At 46.0% G+C, this 15,459-nt stretch overlaps 2 long non-coding RNA genes across 3 annotated transcripts in view; one reads left to right on the top strand and one right to left on the bottom strand.

Moving 5' to 3' along the window:
• LOC139240829 (uncharacterized) overlaps nucleotides 1–15,459 on the top strand; it is a 163,507-nt gene that overhangs the window by 135,472 nt on the left and 12,576 nt on the right. The window contains exon 5 of one of the 2 annotated variants that reach the window (XR_011588743.1): nucleotides 10,398–11,025. The exons of the other annotated variant lie outside the window; for it this stretch is intronic. This is a non-coding gene — a long non-coding RNA (uncharacterized lncRNA). Of the gene's footprint in view, nucleotides 1–10,397; nucleotides 11,026–15,459 lie in introns of those variants that run through there. 2 annotated transcript variants of the gene reach the window in all.
• LOC139240831 (uncharacterized) lies at nucleotides 5,578–8,418 on the bottom strand. Its single transcript, XR_011588745.1, has 2 exons — nucleotides 8,190–8,418; nucleotides 5,578–5,765 (listed from the first exon to the last, which is right to left on the bottom strand). It is a non-coding gene; the product is annotated as an uncharacterized lncRNA (long non-coding RNA).

Here is a 15,459-nt window from a genome sequence, read left to right as displayed (position 1 = left end):
GTCTCTGCATCCACCTTGTCAAGCCCCCTCATGATCTTATACGTTTCGATACGATCACCTCTCGTTAACATTAACTCTGTTTTTCTCTCCACAGCTGCAGCCTGACCCACTGAGATTTTCAGCATTGAGGGCTAGATTTCCCACTTTTAATGCAGATCGCCCAAAAATGGGCGTTATTTCCGGTGTGGGCGGTAAATATGGGTTTTCAGATCGCCAATTTTCAAACCCCCTAGTTTCCATTTTAAAAAATGAGTGTTACCGAGAGCGATCTGAAATGGGCGTTAGCGTTAAATTTCTCTGATCTTCTGCCGTAAAGTGTTGCCGTTTCCCACGATTCAGGAAGTCAGGGGGTCATCATAACATGTGCAGAAGAGGAGACAGAAAGAGAGGGAGCAGAGAGGGACTGAAAGCGTGTGTGGGTGTGGTGTGTGCTTGTTTGGCTGTTGTGGGAGACAGGAGGGAGATTCACCAGCAGCAAAAAGCCTATTAAGCAACAAGAATGTAGTTGGCACAGAGTTTTTGTCCAACAAATAATATATAACATGGAAGGAGTGGAGGAGACCCTGGAGCTGTTAGCCAGGAACAGTGGTGGCAGAGGGTTCTCCGTGGTACCAGAGCGTGGCACTGCACCCCAAGGTGCCGTACCCACATTGCCAATGACACGAGAGCCAGGAGGACGATCTTGATTGTGGCTCAGAGCACATTCCGACATCGGGACCGTCCTCTCCTGTATCCATCCAAGCAGCGGTTCTTCCGTTATCCCCCCCAATTGAAGCATTGCCTGAGGAGCTCCTCGGCCAGGCGGCTGGAGTCAGGAGGGGAAGGGCTAGAGGTGGGGTGGGGAAGCAGGAGGGGAGAAGGGAAGTGAGGTGCACGGCCGCAGGTGTTGTCTGGGGCATATTTTTAGGTGGCTGCTGCTATTTTGGTGGGAGGGTCGGGGCAAGGGTTTGCATTTGTGTTCTGTTTTGCGGGAAATGGAAACTATTGTAATGGTGTAAATGTGATAAATTTGTTGTGGGGTGGGGTGGGGTTGGTTTTTACGGATATACTTATGATTTCAGACAAATGGTCGGATTAAATGTTTTTTATTTAACATAACCTTGTTGCGCATTGTCTCAGATAGCTGCACTATTACACACTGGTGATTCCTTAACATGAAAGGGTATAATTATACCTAACTTGAATCAACTTAAACTTTAACTGTCACCAAGGTGATGCACACCATTGATGTATGACCTGCACACCCAGCGGTGTTGCAGCTTGGTAAATACCACCAACATTCTTTCAAGCAAAGTACTCATTTGTGAGCTGCTGACGTAAGAGTCTTGCAGCTATGTAGCCACCACAGGCCCTTTCCTGCGATCTAGAGGGGGGCGGGGGCATGGTTTCATTGTCAGCCTGAAGTCAGCGTTCATCTCCTCGTCCTCCTCTTCCTCTCTCTCCTGAGGTGGACTGTCAGACCCTTCTGACAATTCTTGTCCCCTCCTGATAGCCAAGTTGTGTAGCATGGAGCACAACACCACGAATTGAGCTACCTGGTCAGGGTGGTATTGGAGCTCGCCTCCTGAGTTGTCCAGTTATATAAATCGCTGCTTAAGCACTCCAATGGTTTTCTCGATGATATTGCGAGTGGATCTGTGGCTCTTGTTGTATCGCTTCTCGGCTTCAGTGTGGGTGTTACGCAGGGGTGTCATCAGCCAAGTGGTGAGGCCATATCCTTTGTCAGCAAGCACCCAGCATTGACCTTTGTGGCTGACTGGTAAACATGTCAGATACAGCGCTCTCATGCAGGATGTGAGCATCATGGATGCTGCCCGGAAATTTAGCATTCACTGCCATAATAATTTGCTGGTGGTCGACAACGAGTTGCACATTCAGGGAGTGGAATCCTTTGCAGTTCCTAAAAACCTCTGCATCCTGAAAAAGTGCACGCATCGTGATGTACGTACAGTCTAATGCTCCCTGCACCTTGGGGAAGTTAGCAATTTGGTAGAATCCTAAAGCCATCTCAGTCTGAGCTTCCCTGGTCAAAGGAAAGCTGAGAAAGTCCATCCTGTGTGTGCAAAGGGCTTCAGTGACCTGTCTAATGCAGCAATGTGTGGCATGCTGAGATATAGTGCAAATGGCACCAGCTGAGGCCTGAAAGGAACCCGACGCGTAGAACAGAAGTGCCGCGGTGACCTTGACCTCGACGGACAGTACAGTCCTGATGATGCTGGCAGGCTGCAGATCTCCCCTGATCAGCTGACATATCTCACTGATAACCTCCTTGTGGAAGTGTAGTCTCCTAAGGCAGGTGGTGTCGGACAAGTTGAGGTAAGACTGGTTCTCCCTGTACATGCGGGAGGTGTAATGTCTGGTCCTCATCAGTCTGGCACGTCTTACATTGGGCACATAATGCTGTCGAATGTACCTTCTGCCATCTCCAGTCTGGATCATGTGTGTGGTCATCGAGAGGCTGAGAAATGACAGGCCCCATTCCAATAGCTATCACTATTACACCGATTGTTCACAAACAATAAATGTCCCAACTAAGGCACCAAAAATAAATTCCAATTGTCCACAGTAAGATGTTTGTTCAGATGTTCACATCACCTCAAAAGACTCCAGAGTACATCCAATCTCCCCCGAAGTTGAAGCAGAGCAGCCTTTTAAATGATTCGATCTGTGATTTAGAAAATGTTGTCCATATCGCTGAGAGTAGTTCCGGTCAGTTCAACTTATTCACACAGTTTTTTTTGGAAAGAGATATTGTCGACGAGATGTGTCAGGATGGCCGATTTTCTGAGCATTAGTTTCGACAAATGTGATATTTACGACAAAAAACAGTGGCTGGGCGGTATTATTAAATCTTGGCATTAATTATGTGCCGAAAGTAGGTCGTTGGTGTCGCCCATTCTGATTTTTCCACCCAAAAAAGTGGGCGGACGGTGTTATTTTTTATCGGCATTACGTACATGCCGAAAGTAACACTCGGCGATAAGTGACCGAGAAATGAGCGTCACTTTCCATTTTGCGGCTAAATGGACAATATATGGGCTTTGCACCTCATTGCAGCATTAAAATGGATGTTAAGTGGGCGGTATGCATGCAAACATAATGGAAAATCTAGCCCTATCTGTTTTTATTTCAGATTCCAGCATCCACAGTATTTTCCTTTTATAACATTCTGAGGGGGCTTGACAGGGTAGATGCAGAGAGGATGTTTCCTGTCATGGGGAATCTCGAACTAGGGAGCATAGTCGCAGAATAAGGGGTCGGCCATTTAAAACGGAAACGAGGAAGAATTTCTTCTCTCAGAGGATAGAATACCTTTGGAAATATCTACCCCAGAGAGCTGTGGAGGTTGGGTCATTGAATATGTTTAAGGTGGATATAGATAGATTTTTGAACGATAAGTGAGTCAAAGGTTATGGGGAGAGAGTGGGGAAGTGGAGTTGAGGCCAAGATCAGATCAGCCATGATCTTATTGAATGGCGGAACGGGTTCGAGGGGCCAGATAGCCTACTCCTGCTCTTATTTATTATCTTCTTTTGTTCTGATGGACCTCTCTTTCCTCCTTTAAGACGCTCTTTAAAACCTACCTCGTTGACCAAGCTTTTGGTCACCTGCCCTAATGTCTCTATGTGTCTCGGTGTCAATTTTTTTGTTTTATAATACTTCTGTGAAATGCCTAAGGATGTTGTACTACGTTAAAGGCACTATATCAATACAAATTGTTGTTGTTTTAAGAGCAGCACAGAGGCTTTTCTTTCGTCAATGGCATCTGGATTTAAATCCAGCCCAGACTGATGGGATGAAAAGGAACCTTTAATGTTACACTGGGGTGCTGGGAGCACGTCACTCAGTCCCATGCTCTCTAAGAGCCCTGTTTTCCCAGGTTTGCCTTTACGAGCATGCCACTGATCCCCATTGGACCCACTGGAGAATGAAAGGAAGGAGATTTACATTGTGACAGCTGACGGTCACTCTCAGTACCGAGGGAAAGGAGGGTCCTTGATGGTATCTGGGATGTAGAGATTTCCTCACTTGTTCCAACATTTCCTGTTTTTATTCTTCATTTAGGATTTAATGATAATCATTTATTGTTTTTGCACAAAGGGCGTAGGAAAAGACATGCAGGTACAATAGGAGGTGTTCTGATAGTCAGCGGAGATCCAGATCAGCTGTGCTGTTCCCACATCACAAGCCGACCAACACACAGACAGGATTTTATTCAAGGCAATTAAATGAACGTTCAGTGAATCACAGGTTGGAGGTGTTGCATTTCCTGGTATACATTCCTCATGTGTGCCAGCCGCAGTGAGATGGAACATCCCAGGCAAAATGTCTACACCACAGCACAGAATATCCACTGGGGTGTAATATTGGAAGAATTGTTTGCCAATGTGAATGAGAATGTTCAGGAGAGGAAGGGAGAAATGTTGAAAACAAAAAAATAATTGATTTTGTACAAACCTATTGCAATCATGATTTCAAAGTTCTGCTGCACATTCTTATATCGGATGTCTACCCACTCACTGAGCTCTGCCCAATCATCGTTGGAAAGATATACAGCAATGTCTTTAAACTTTTCAAGATACTGCAGACATAATAAGTGAAATTTCTGATTCATCTCGGCATTAAATCTGTAATCTTCACAAACTAAGGCTCTACAAATGTAAGATTAGCTCCGCTGTCAGATCACCCAATCTTTAAAAGAATACCCTCCACACCACTTGAATGGGCCGGCACAGCCAGCCTTTATTGGGGGCCATCAATATCATGGCAACGTGATGTTGAATGGTCTTGAAAGAAAGTTGTCTCAAGACCTTCTACAATCAGTGTTGGTGCTACCATGCTCCAGAGGGTGTCTGAGAAGGCAAAACAAAATGGCTAAAATGCTCCCACACACCACTCCATTTCCGAATTATTCTTCCTTACTACTGTAGTCCTTACTACTAGGGGGATCAAGGGGTATGGCGAGAAAGCAGGAATGAGGTACTGAAGTTGCATGTTCAGCCATGAACTCATTGAATGGCGGTGCAGGCTCGAAGGGCCGAATGGCCGACTCCTGCACCTATTTTCTATGTTTCCTCACCTTTTTTCTGCTCACATGCAACATTCCCCAGCTAATTGTAGTCAAACAACTTGCAGCAGGTTTTCTGGCACTGCTGTTTTTGAGCCAGTTGTTCCAGGACACCCATAGTGAATGCCTCTAATCCCTCCCCCTCAGTGTGACATTATCCACACTCACCCCAACGTCATAGTCGAGATCAGTCTGGTAACTTCAAGTAACACAGTAAAAGACCATTCAGCAAGCTTTACCATGTTGTTAATTGTAGTAGATTTAATCCTTTAAACTTGTTGTCCTCACTTTCTCCATTCACTTAATAGCCATACAACCCAATATCTTTCCCCTTTTAAATACCTGAATTAAATCTGCACCAATGGTCTCCTGTGGGAGTGCATTTCACATTCCCACAACATGTTGCATTAAGAATTATTTCCTGGATTACCTTTACAACAGCTTAGTTGAAATTTAAAATGGATGCCATTGATTACATATTCCCCAATGATAAACATGAGTTTTAGAAATCTTTTTTAGTCAATTCCCTCTTTAATTTTTACTCAGGATATGAACAATGCTGACAAGACCATCTTTAATGCCCATCCATAGTTGCCTTGAGAAGATGGTGCTGGGCTTCTTTTTGAACATCTCGATCAGATCACTCCTCATCTTTTGGGAGGTCACAGAAAGAATGATCCGTTCCTGAAATGGTCGCCTGGGGAGGGTGACAGAGGCAAAAAAAAATAATTAATTAATTTGAACAGTTAGGTATTGTGAAAGGGAATCTTAAGTTTCTACTGGAGGATAAGTTTGATGGACCAATATTAATGTTAATGATCCAATCTAAACACTGGGGAACTCACCCTCTCCCTACTGACAGTATTAATGTGATTGGGATCTTCTGGGACTGAGCAGCTGAACCTTCCCCATCTCAAGTTGCAAACAATCCATTGATGCAGCATTTTCTTTCTGGTTTCCATTTCAAATCTCCCTCCATCTTTCAACAACAACATTTATTTATATAGCACCTTTAACGTAACACAACGTCCCAAGGCACGTCACAGCAGTGATCCAAGACAAGAGATAAATTTGACACCGAGCCACAGAAGAAGAAATTACAGCAGATGGTCAAAGAGGTAGGTTTTAAGGAGTGTCTCAAAGGAGGAAAGAGAGGTAGAGAGGCGGAGAGGTTGAGGGAGCGAGTTCCAGAGCTTGGGGCCCAGGCAGCCGAAGGCACGGCCACCGATGGTTGAGCGATTATAATCAGGGATGCTCAGGAGGGCAGAGTTAGAGGAGTGCAGACATCTCGGGGGGGGGGTGTTGTGGGGCTGGAGATTACAGAGATCGGGTGGGGCGAGGGCCATGGAGGGATTTGTAAACAAGGATGAGAATTTTGAAATCAAGGCGTTGCTTAACCGGGAGCCAATGCAGGTCGGCGAGCACAGGGGTGATGGATGAGTGGGACTTGGTGCGAGTTAGGACACGGGCTGCCGAGTTTTAGATCACCTCCAGTTTCTGTCGGGTAGAATGTGGGAGGTCAGCCAGGAGTGAGTGGGAATAGTCAAGTCTGGAGGTAACAAAGGCAGGGATGAGGGTTTCAGCAGCAGATGAGCTGAGGCAGGGTGGAGACGGGCGATGTTACGGAGGTGGAAATAGGCGGTTTCAGTTATACTGCGGATATGTGGCCGGAAACTCATTTCAGGGTCAAATATAACACCTGGGTTGTGAACAGTTACCTCCGATTTGTTCTTCTCAGACATGGCCTTGTCCTCTTCAGTACCTTCCCTGTCACTCTTAGTTTGCTCTCCCTTCCTGAGCTTGGCCACCTTATTCACTCAACTTTGCCCCCAATGTTTGTGCCCTTGTCGAGCCCTGAGTCTGTTCAATGGTTGTGTCCCAGGTCTGTTATTTGTGGCTTTTGTGTGAGGTGCCGGACTAAAGTGAAGCGCAATGTGAGTGAAATCCTTTGCTCTCAGCAGCAGTGTTTAGTTTGGCTGCACTAATATGTGAAACGCTGTTTTGTTGTGACTTTCCCTGAGAGTAAGACGACCCGAGTGTGTGACTAAAAGTAACCCTGCCAGCTCCTGTCTCTCCTCAGGATATTTTTTTTTTCTTGTCAGAAATAAATTATTGACCCAATGTCTAAACTATGAAATAGAGGCAGCATCGCCGGGCAACGGGCAGAAAGTGGGAGGCTGCAGGAGGGGGAAGGTGGTGTGCGGCTGCACGGACGGATTGTCAACCGTGTGAGGGATATTCAGGTCATAAATTGTATTTCAGAGTTTGGTCATTGGGTCAATAATTTATTTATGACAAGAAAAGGAGCAAAATATCCTGAGGAGACACAGGAGCTGGCAGGGTGACTTGTAGCCCATCACCTCACACAAAAGCCACAAATAACAGACCTGGGGCACAACCATTGAACAGACTCAGGGCTCCACAAGGGCACAAACATTGGGGCAGAGTTGAGTGAATAAGGTGGCCAAGCTCAGGAAGGGAGGCAAACTAAGAGTGACAGGGAAGGTACTGAAGAGGACAAGACCATGTCTGAGAAGAACAAATCGGAGGGAAGGTGCTGGGAGATTTGAAATGGAAACCAGAGAGAAAATGCTGCATCAATGGATTGTTTACAACTTGAGATGGGGAAGGTTCAGCTGCTCAGTCCCAAAAAATCCCAATCATGTTATTTTTAATTATCAGGACGAGGAAAACGGTCGACTCTGAACTCCAGCATCCAACAAGACACAAGTCTTTTCTGCTGGTCTGAAGGGGGAGGGAAGCTCTTCTATCATTTTGCCCCACGGGATGTTTTACTACATTAAAGGCACTATACAAATGCAAGTTGTGTGCTTCCAATCATTTGCATAGTGCCCTTTCTCTCACTACTTTTATTGCACGATTACTTTGAGACAATTGATGAAAATGACCGGAGTTTTGTTGTCGGAAATAGTGCAGTAATTAATGATTATTCATCATACTCTATAATATATATTTATATATAATCCAGCAGACGATAGTCATTTGCTCAAACTCCCGGCCCATAGTGTTACTCGGAGTGAGGTGACACCAGTTGTAACCGAGTGAAACATTCGCTTTTACTTTGAGTTTTGTTCAGCGTTACTTCGGCACCAAAACTCACCGTCATGTTCGGGTATCTCCGAGCTCGGGTCAGAGCGTCGCTTTTGTGCCGGTGACATCCGACACTTCTGGGCTCTTATGTTTGCAGCCTGCGTTCACTCAGCACTGTCTGTATTGGGGAGGGGTGCTCCGGGACCCAGGGCTTGGCCACTGATGCCCATTGCTGCCTGTATTTGGTTGTATTTAGTGAACTGAAGGCACTGATCAAATGCTCGACCTAAATCGCTCACCTTTCACTTTAGGTTAACATGACATCGGAGACCCGTAAGTTGTATTGATCTTTCGGAGTTTATTCGGACGGTAAATCCTTTCCTGCCGTTGTATTGCACAACCGTCTCATCACTTTAACACCGCCTCAGACTTACAAAGCACAATTTTGTGCCCTCGATCGCTATCTATAACTGGCTAGAGGCTAAAGTATATTAACATTAAATAAACTGCTCAATGACAATTAATCTGATCACAATTTGCTTGTTTAATAATATTCGAATAACACTGTACAACAACACAGATTTTACTGGGACAATGTAGACACAGGTCAATCAGTTTGCCTGGAAACATTTTAAATACAATACAGAATAATACAAACTAAAGCACATTTCAGTCTGTCGAGCCTGTGTTCAATAAATTACACGTTTCAACACATCCAACTTTTCAATTTTCAAACTCAGCTTCTGCTTAATCTTTTCTCGTCACTTTCACAAAGTTTGAAAACTCCAATAACAGCATTTTACTGAACATCTGTTCACAAATTCTCATTGTTAATAAATATAGCGACTGAAAAATTGTTTCCAGAGTGGGTCTGAAATTCAGCCTCCCGATAAGGCCTCTGCCCGCTGGAAAGTGGTGGCCATGTGGTTGTGTTGAATGGCCGCCGACTTTTGGTCGATTGTCCGCCGCTCACAAAATTCTCCTCGGGATTTTTCCGGCGGTGACCATATCCATCCTGCTCCCCCCTTCTTCCGCCCCGCTGCTGCCGAAGCCTCCGAAGTGCGTCATCAAAGGGCGCAACACCGATGTCCCGCCCCAGATGCAAAATTCAGGTGAGAAAGTCTTCCGGCCCCCGGTCAGTGCCCTCGACAGCTTTTTCTGTCAGTGCACTGTGTTTCAAATTGCGGCGCGGCCACCATTAAAGGGGAGGGCGCACTGCCACGGCCACCATTTTATGTTTTTCCCCGGCCGACTGCTAGATCGGTCCGAAAATTGTACCCCCAGGTTCGGCCAACCCGCCAGCAGGCAGCCTTGCACCCGCTCTCGGGTACCAGACCACTGACCAGGCCGAAACCCTCCCTGGTGGGTGCAGTGGACCCAACTTAAAAAGATGCCGAGCTCGCAGCGGCCCTCCCCTTTAACTGAAGGGGAGAGATGTGACGCACAGCGAGATGACGTCACCAGCCCGATGCTGATGACTGACAGTAACGGAGACTCCGTTCCCGCCCCCATTTCCAACCCCATTATGACCGACTTCTGCCCCGCTCGAAAAAAACAACAAAGAGCTGAAATTCGCAAGTTGGGCCACCGCATCCATTGGAAAACACAAAAAAACAGGAGGGGCGACCCGTTTCAGATGGGCATGAATTTCGCCCACAGTATATATTGTGATGGACAACTTTACCAACACAGATCTAACCAGACTGCAGAAAGACAGCGTCGATCCCAGCGATCTGTCACCATCAGAATAAAGGGGCTGTGACAGCTCAGTGGGACAAAGACTCTCGGAGATTAAACACATTCTGCAGTTGCTGCAGTTTATATCAGAGGAACATCTTGAAATCCCAGTGGAAGATACAATTTTAGAGCGAGAGGATCAAACATTAGACGACAACACCATCGCCCCAAATCCCCAACCCTCACTGGCAGTGAGCAATCATGGAATGTACCCTTATATTCAATCTTAATCCACACAAATATTATCATAAAGAGTGAAAGGTAAGAAGTACAAATATGAGTAATGTTTGAGGTATCAAGTGATTATTAAAGGCCATTCAAATAGAAACAAAAATTCAAACTCAGTAAAATTATAAATTAGTTACTGTTCTCTACATTTAAACGGCCTCTCTCCGGTGTGGATCTGCTGGTGTCCATGGAGGCGCCCTGACACTGTGAAACTCTTTCCACACTCCGTACATTTATACGGCCTCTCTCCGATGTGGATCCGCTGGTGTAGGTGAAGATCTCCTGATTTTTTTGTATTCTCTGCTTTGGACAGATTGTGCAAACGATCGCTGCCCACTTTCCCGTTGAAAAAGATATTTTGTGCTCGTTGGAGAAGATTGTCCTGCTGAAATCTGCCCACTGGATTCAGGATGTCTTCTGATGTGCTTCTGGAGAAAATGTGCAGAAGTAAAAGCAACATTGCAATGAGGGCAAGGATGGCACTCATCTCGGTGCACTTGTTGCCCTGCTGGAGAAGGAAGAAAGAGAAATTGTCAGTGTATTGAAACATCTCGAAGTTTCTTTTGGAAGTACAAATGATGATTATTTCAGTATTAAAGCAGGGCTCTTAAGATGTTAATTTTGTGAATTTAGAGCCACCTCCTGTGGAAGAAGTGGTGGAGGATCATCAATAGGGCATGTCCATTTAAAGATTACTGTCTAATGTTTCACGGTTCATGTATTCAGTCTGTGAAATCCTCCAAGGAACAAGGTGTACATCAATAACCTTTTCAGTATTGTTATAAACCAGTGTGAAAATCAACTTTGTTAAAACAGGGGAAAGAAAATTAAACAGCAAATATTGAATAAAAGAGCAGGGGAGATGGCTGGGAGTTGCCAGTGACCCCAACAGTGCAATGATGCTCATTGTATCTTTATAAATGCTCAATTATTCAGCTTGAGCGACTCCAACTAAATTTTCTAATAACATCAATATTCAAAAAAAATTTATATGTATAAAACTCATAAAATGGATACTAACTATATAATAAGTAGTCTATTTTCCCTGGCATTGGGCAGTCTCAAGTCAAGCAAGGTTAGAGAATGGGGGAATGACGGGACCAAGGTGTGGAAGGGAGAATGAGCGAGGGGACACAAACAGAAAATGCTGGAAACACTCAGCAGGCCAGGCAGCATCTGTGCTGAGAGAAACAGTTAACGTTTCAGGTCTGAGACCCTTTGTCAGAACTGGAAATGTCAGAGATGTAACAGGTTTGAAGCAGGTGCAGAGGCATGGAAAGGGGGGAGGGGAGGAATGAACAAAAGGGACGGTCTGTGATCGGGTGGAAGGCAGGAATGATTAAATGTTGCAAATGGGGATGGCAGAATCATAAACAGCTGGTGCCTGAAACAACAGGGACAGAAGTTTCAGACATTTGCAACATTTGCTGTACTGAGGGAGTGCTGCACTGTCAGAGGTGTCATCTTTCAAACCGTGCTGAACTTTGTCCTTGTGTCCTGGCCAATATTTATCCCTCAATCACATAACAAAAACAGATTATCTGGTCATTATCACATTGCTGTTTGTGGGAGCTTGCTGTACACAAGTTGACTTGCCACATTACAGCAGTGACTACACTCCAAAAGTACTTCATTGGCTGAAAAGTGCTTTGAGATGTCCGCTGGTCGTGAAAGGCACTATATAAGTGCAAGTCTTTCTTGTCTGCTTGTTAAGTTGGACAAGAACAATCCCATCACCAGACCATTTATCTCATTCCTGTTTGTGGGATCTTGCTGTGTGCAAACTGTGCTGCTGCATTAGCCAAAAAACAACAGTGATTGCACTTCTAAAAGTAAGTCATTGCCTCTAAAGAACTTTGGGACATCCTGAGCACATCAAAAGGGCGATATGATGCAATTCTTTCTTAAGCTGAAAAGTAGCCGGATGATATTTAAGGGAGCAGTTCCTGACCTCAGTGCCTATTGTGTGGGAACATCCTTTGTCTCAGAGACAACAGTGCGAGTGACTGAGGATAATTGACACACCAAAGAGTCACTGTACAGGGATCAGGAGAGGGATCACTTGCTGAATTCACCCCTTCCCAGTCCAAGAGTACTCAGGGCAATGATACCGCCTCAACTACTGTCCAGGTCGGGATACTGGGAACCGGTAAAGCCTGTACAGACTTAGTTATACCTGAATCTTTCATTGCTCTCTATCCCCTATTACAAAATAAAAGTCACAGTCAGTCAATGATCATAGAATCACACAGCACAGTAGGAGGCCATTTGGACCATCATGTCTGTGCTGTCTCTTTGCAGAGCTATCCAATCAGTCCCACTCCCCTACTCTTCCCCATAGCCCTGCAATTTTTTCCTTTTCAAGTATATATCCAATTCCCTTCTGAAAGTGACTATTGAAGCTGCTTCCACCACTCTGTCAGGCAGTCCGTTGCAGATCCTAACAACTCAAAAAGATTGTTCCTCATCTCCCATGACCTTTTTTGTCTATTCCCTGTGTCCAGTGGATGTGGTGTATTTGGACTTTCAAAAGGCCTTTGACAAGGTCCCACATAAGAGATTGGTGTACAAGATCAAGGTACATGGTATTGGGGCTAATGTACTGGTGTGGATAGAGAATTGGTTGGCAGGCAGGAAGCAGAGAGTCAGGATAAACGGGTCCTTTTCGGAATGGGAGGCAATAACTGGTGGAGTACCGCAGGGCTCAGTGCTGGGACCCCATCTCTTTACAATATATATTAATGATTTGGATGAAGGAATTGAGTGTAATATCTCCAAGTTTGCAGATGACACTAAACTGGGTGGCGGTGTGAGCTGTGAGCAGGACGCTAAGGGGCTGCAGGGTGATTTGGACAGGTTAGGAGAGTGGGCAAATGCATGGCAGATGCAGTATAATGTGGATAAATGTGTGGTTATCCACTTTGGTGGCAAAAACACGAAGGCAGAATATTATCTGAATGGTGGCAGATTAGGAAAAGGGGAGGTGCAACGAGACCTGGGTGTCATGGTTCATCAGTCATTGAAAGTTGGCATGCAGGTATAGCAGGCGGTGAAGAAGGCAAATGGTATGTTGGCCTTCTTAGCGAGAGGATTTGAGTATAGGAGCAGGGAGGTTTTACTGCAATTGTACAGGGCCTTGGTGAGGCCTCACCTGGAATATTGTGTTCAGTTTTGGTCTCCTAATCTGAGGAAGGACATTCTTGCTATTGAGGGAGTGCAGCGAAGGTTCACCAGACTGATTCCAGGGATGGCTGGACTGACATATGAGGAGAGACTGGATCAACTGGGCCTTTATACATTGGACTTTAGAAGGATGAGAGGGAATCTCATAGAAACGTATAAAATTATGATGGGATGGGACAGGTTAGATGCGGGAAGAATGTTCCCGATGTTGGAGAAGTCCAGAACCAGGGGACACAGCCTTAGGATAAGGGGTAGGCCATTTAGGATTGAGATGAGAAACTTCTTCACTCAGAGAGTTGTTCACCTGTGGAATTCCCTGCCGCAGAGAGTCGCTGATGCCAGTTCATTGGATATATTCAAGAGGGAGTTAGGTGTGGCCCTTACGGCTCTAAGGGATCAAGAGGTATGGAGAGAAAGCGGGAAAAGGGTACTGAGGTGAATGATCAGCCATGATCATATTGAATGGTGGTGCAGGCTCTAAGGGCCGAATAGCCTACTCCTGCACCTATTTTCTATGTTTTTATGTTAGCAACACTCCTGCCAGTGGAAGCAATTTCTCTCTATCTAGTCTTATTAAAACCCACACATTTTTTGAACATCTCTAATAATGCTCCCCTTAACCTTCTCTGCTATAAGGAGAAATACCTCAGCTTCTTTGGTCTCTACACATAACATAAGAATTAGGAGCAGGAGTCGGCCATTCGGCTCCTCCAGCCTGCTCCATTCAGTAAGATCATGGCTGATCTTCGATCTGAAATCCACTTTCCTGCCCGATCTCCACATCCCTTGAAACCCATGGATTAAAATTTCTATCTATCTCAGCCTTGAATATACTCAATGACTCAGCATCCACAGCCCTTTTGGGTAGAGAATTCTAAAAATTCACAACCCTCTGAAGACATTCCTCCTCATCTCAGTCTTAAATGGTCGCCTGCTTATCCTGAGACTGTGCCCCCTAATTCTCGACTCTCCAACCAGGAGAAACTGCCTCTCAGCATCTACCCTGTCACTCCCCCTCAGAATCTGAAATGTTTCAACAAGATCACCTCTCATTCTTCTAAACTCCTGAGAGTACAGACCCAATCTACTCAGTCTCTCCTCAGTGTCAACTATAGCTCAGTGGGTAGCACACTCGCCTGAGTCAGAAGGTTGCGTGAGTGCTGCACTGTCGGAGGTGCTGTCTATTGGATGAGACATTAAGCCGAGGCCCTGTCTGTTCTGTCAGGTGGGCAACAACAATAACTTGTATTTATATAGCGGCTTTAACATAATAAAATGTCCCAAGGTGCTTCACAGGATGTGTTAAGATAAAACAAACAAATTTGACACTGAGCCACATGAGAAATTGCGGCAGACTTGTTCAAAAAAAGTAGGTTTTAAGGAGCGTCTTAAAGGAGGAAAGAGAGGCAGAGAGGTATAGGGGGGAGTTCCAGAGCTTGGGGCCCAGGCATGGGCACCAATGGTTGAGCAGTTATAACCAGTGATGCTCAATTGGTCAGAGTTTGAGGAGTGCAGGCATCTTGGGGAGTTGTGAGGCTGAAGGAGATTACGGAGATAGGGAGGGGCATGGCCATGGAGGGATTTGTTAAGAGATTGACTATTTGTACTGCATTTTTTTCTGTCCTTCTGCACATGCGTCCTGTCACGACTTTGCCCCCGATGCCTCCCGCCCAAACCGGAAGTTCCAGGTCCGGACGTGTGGCCCCGAACTGGAAGGAGGACCATGCAATCAGTCCGACCATGTTCCCCGAGCAACCACCGACTCTAATCCTCCGCGGGCTCCAAGCGACCGGGGGAGAGAGAGAGAGAGAGAGAGTGCCTGGTGGGGGGTGAAGAGATAGAGAGAGAGACACTGGGCGGGGCGGGGGGAGTGGAGAGAGAGAGAGAGAGAGCCTGGTGAGGTGGGAGCAGAGAGAGAGAGCCTGGTGAGGTGGGAGGAGAGAGAGAGAGAGAGAGAGTGCCTGGTGGGGGGGTGAAGAGATAGAGTGAGAGACACTGGGCGGGGTGGGGGGAGTGGAGAGAGAGAGAGAGAGAGCCTAGTGAAGTGGGAGGAGAGAGAGAGAGAGACATTGAGCAGGGCGGGAGAGAGAGAGGGAGAGAGAGAGAGCACCTGGGGGTGGGGGGGTGAGAGAGAGAGCGAGCCTGGGGTGGAGAGAGAGAGAAAGCAAGAGAGAGAGCCTGGGTTGAGGCGG

The sequence above is a fragment of the Pristiophorus japonicus genome, chromosome X (genome assembly GCF_044704955.1).
Source record: "Pristiophorus japonicus isolate sPriJap1 chromosome X, sPriJap1.hap1, whole genome shotgun sequence".
Classification (NCBI taxonomy): domain Eukaryota; kingdom Metazoa; phylum Chordata; class Chondrichthyes; family Pristiophoridae; genus Pristiophorus; species Pristiophorus japonicus.
Note: the sequence above shows the minus strand (reverse complement) of the source record. Positions and strands in the feature narration are given on the sequence as shown.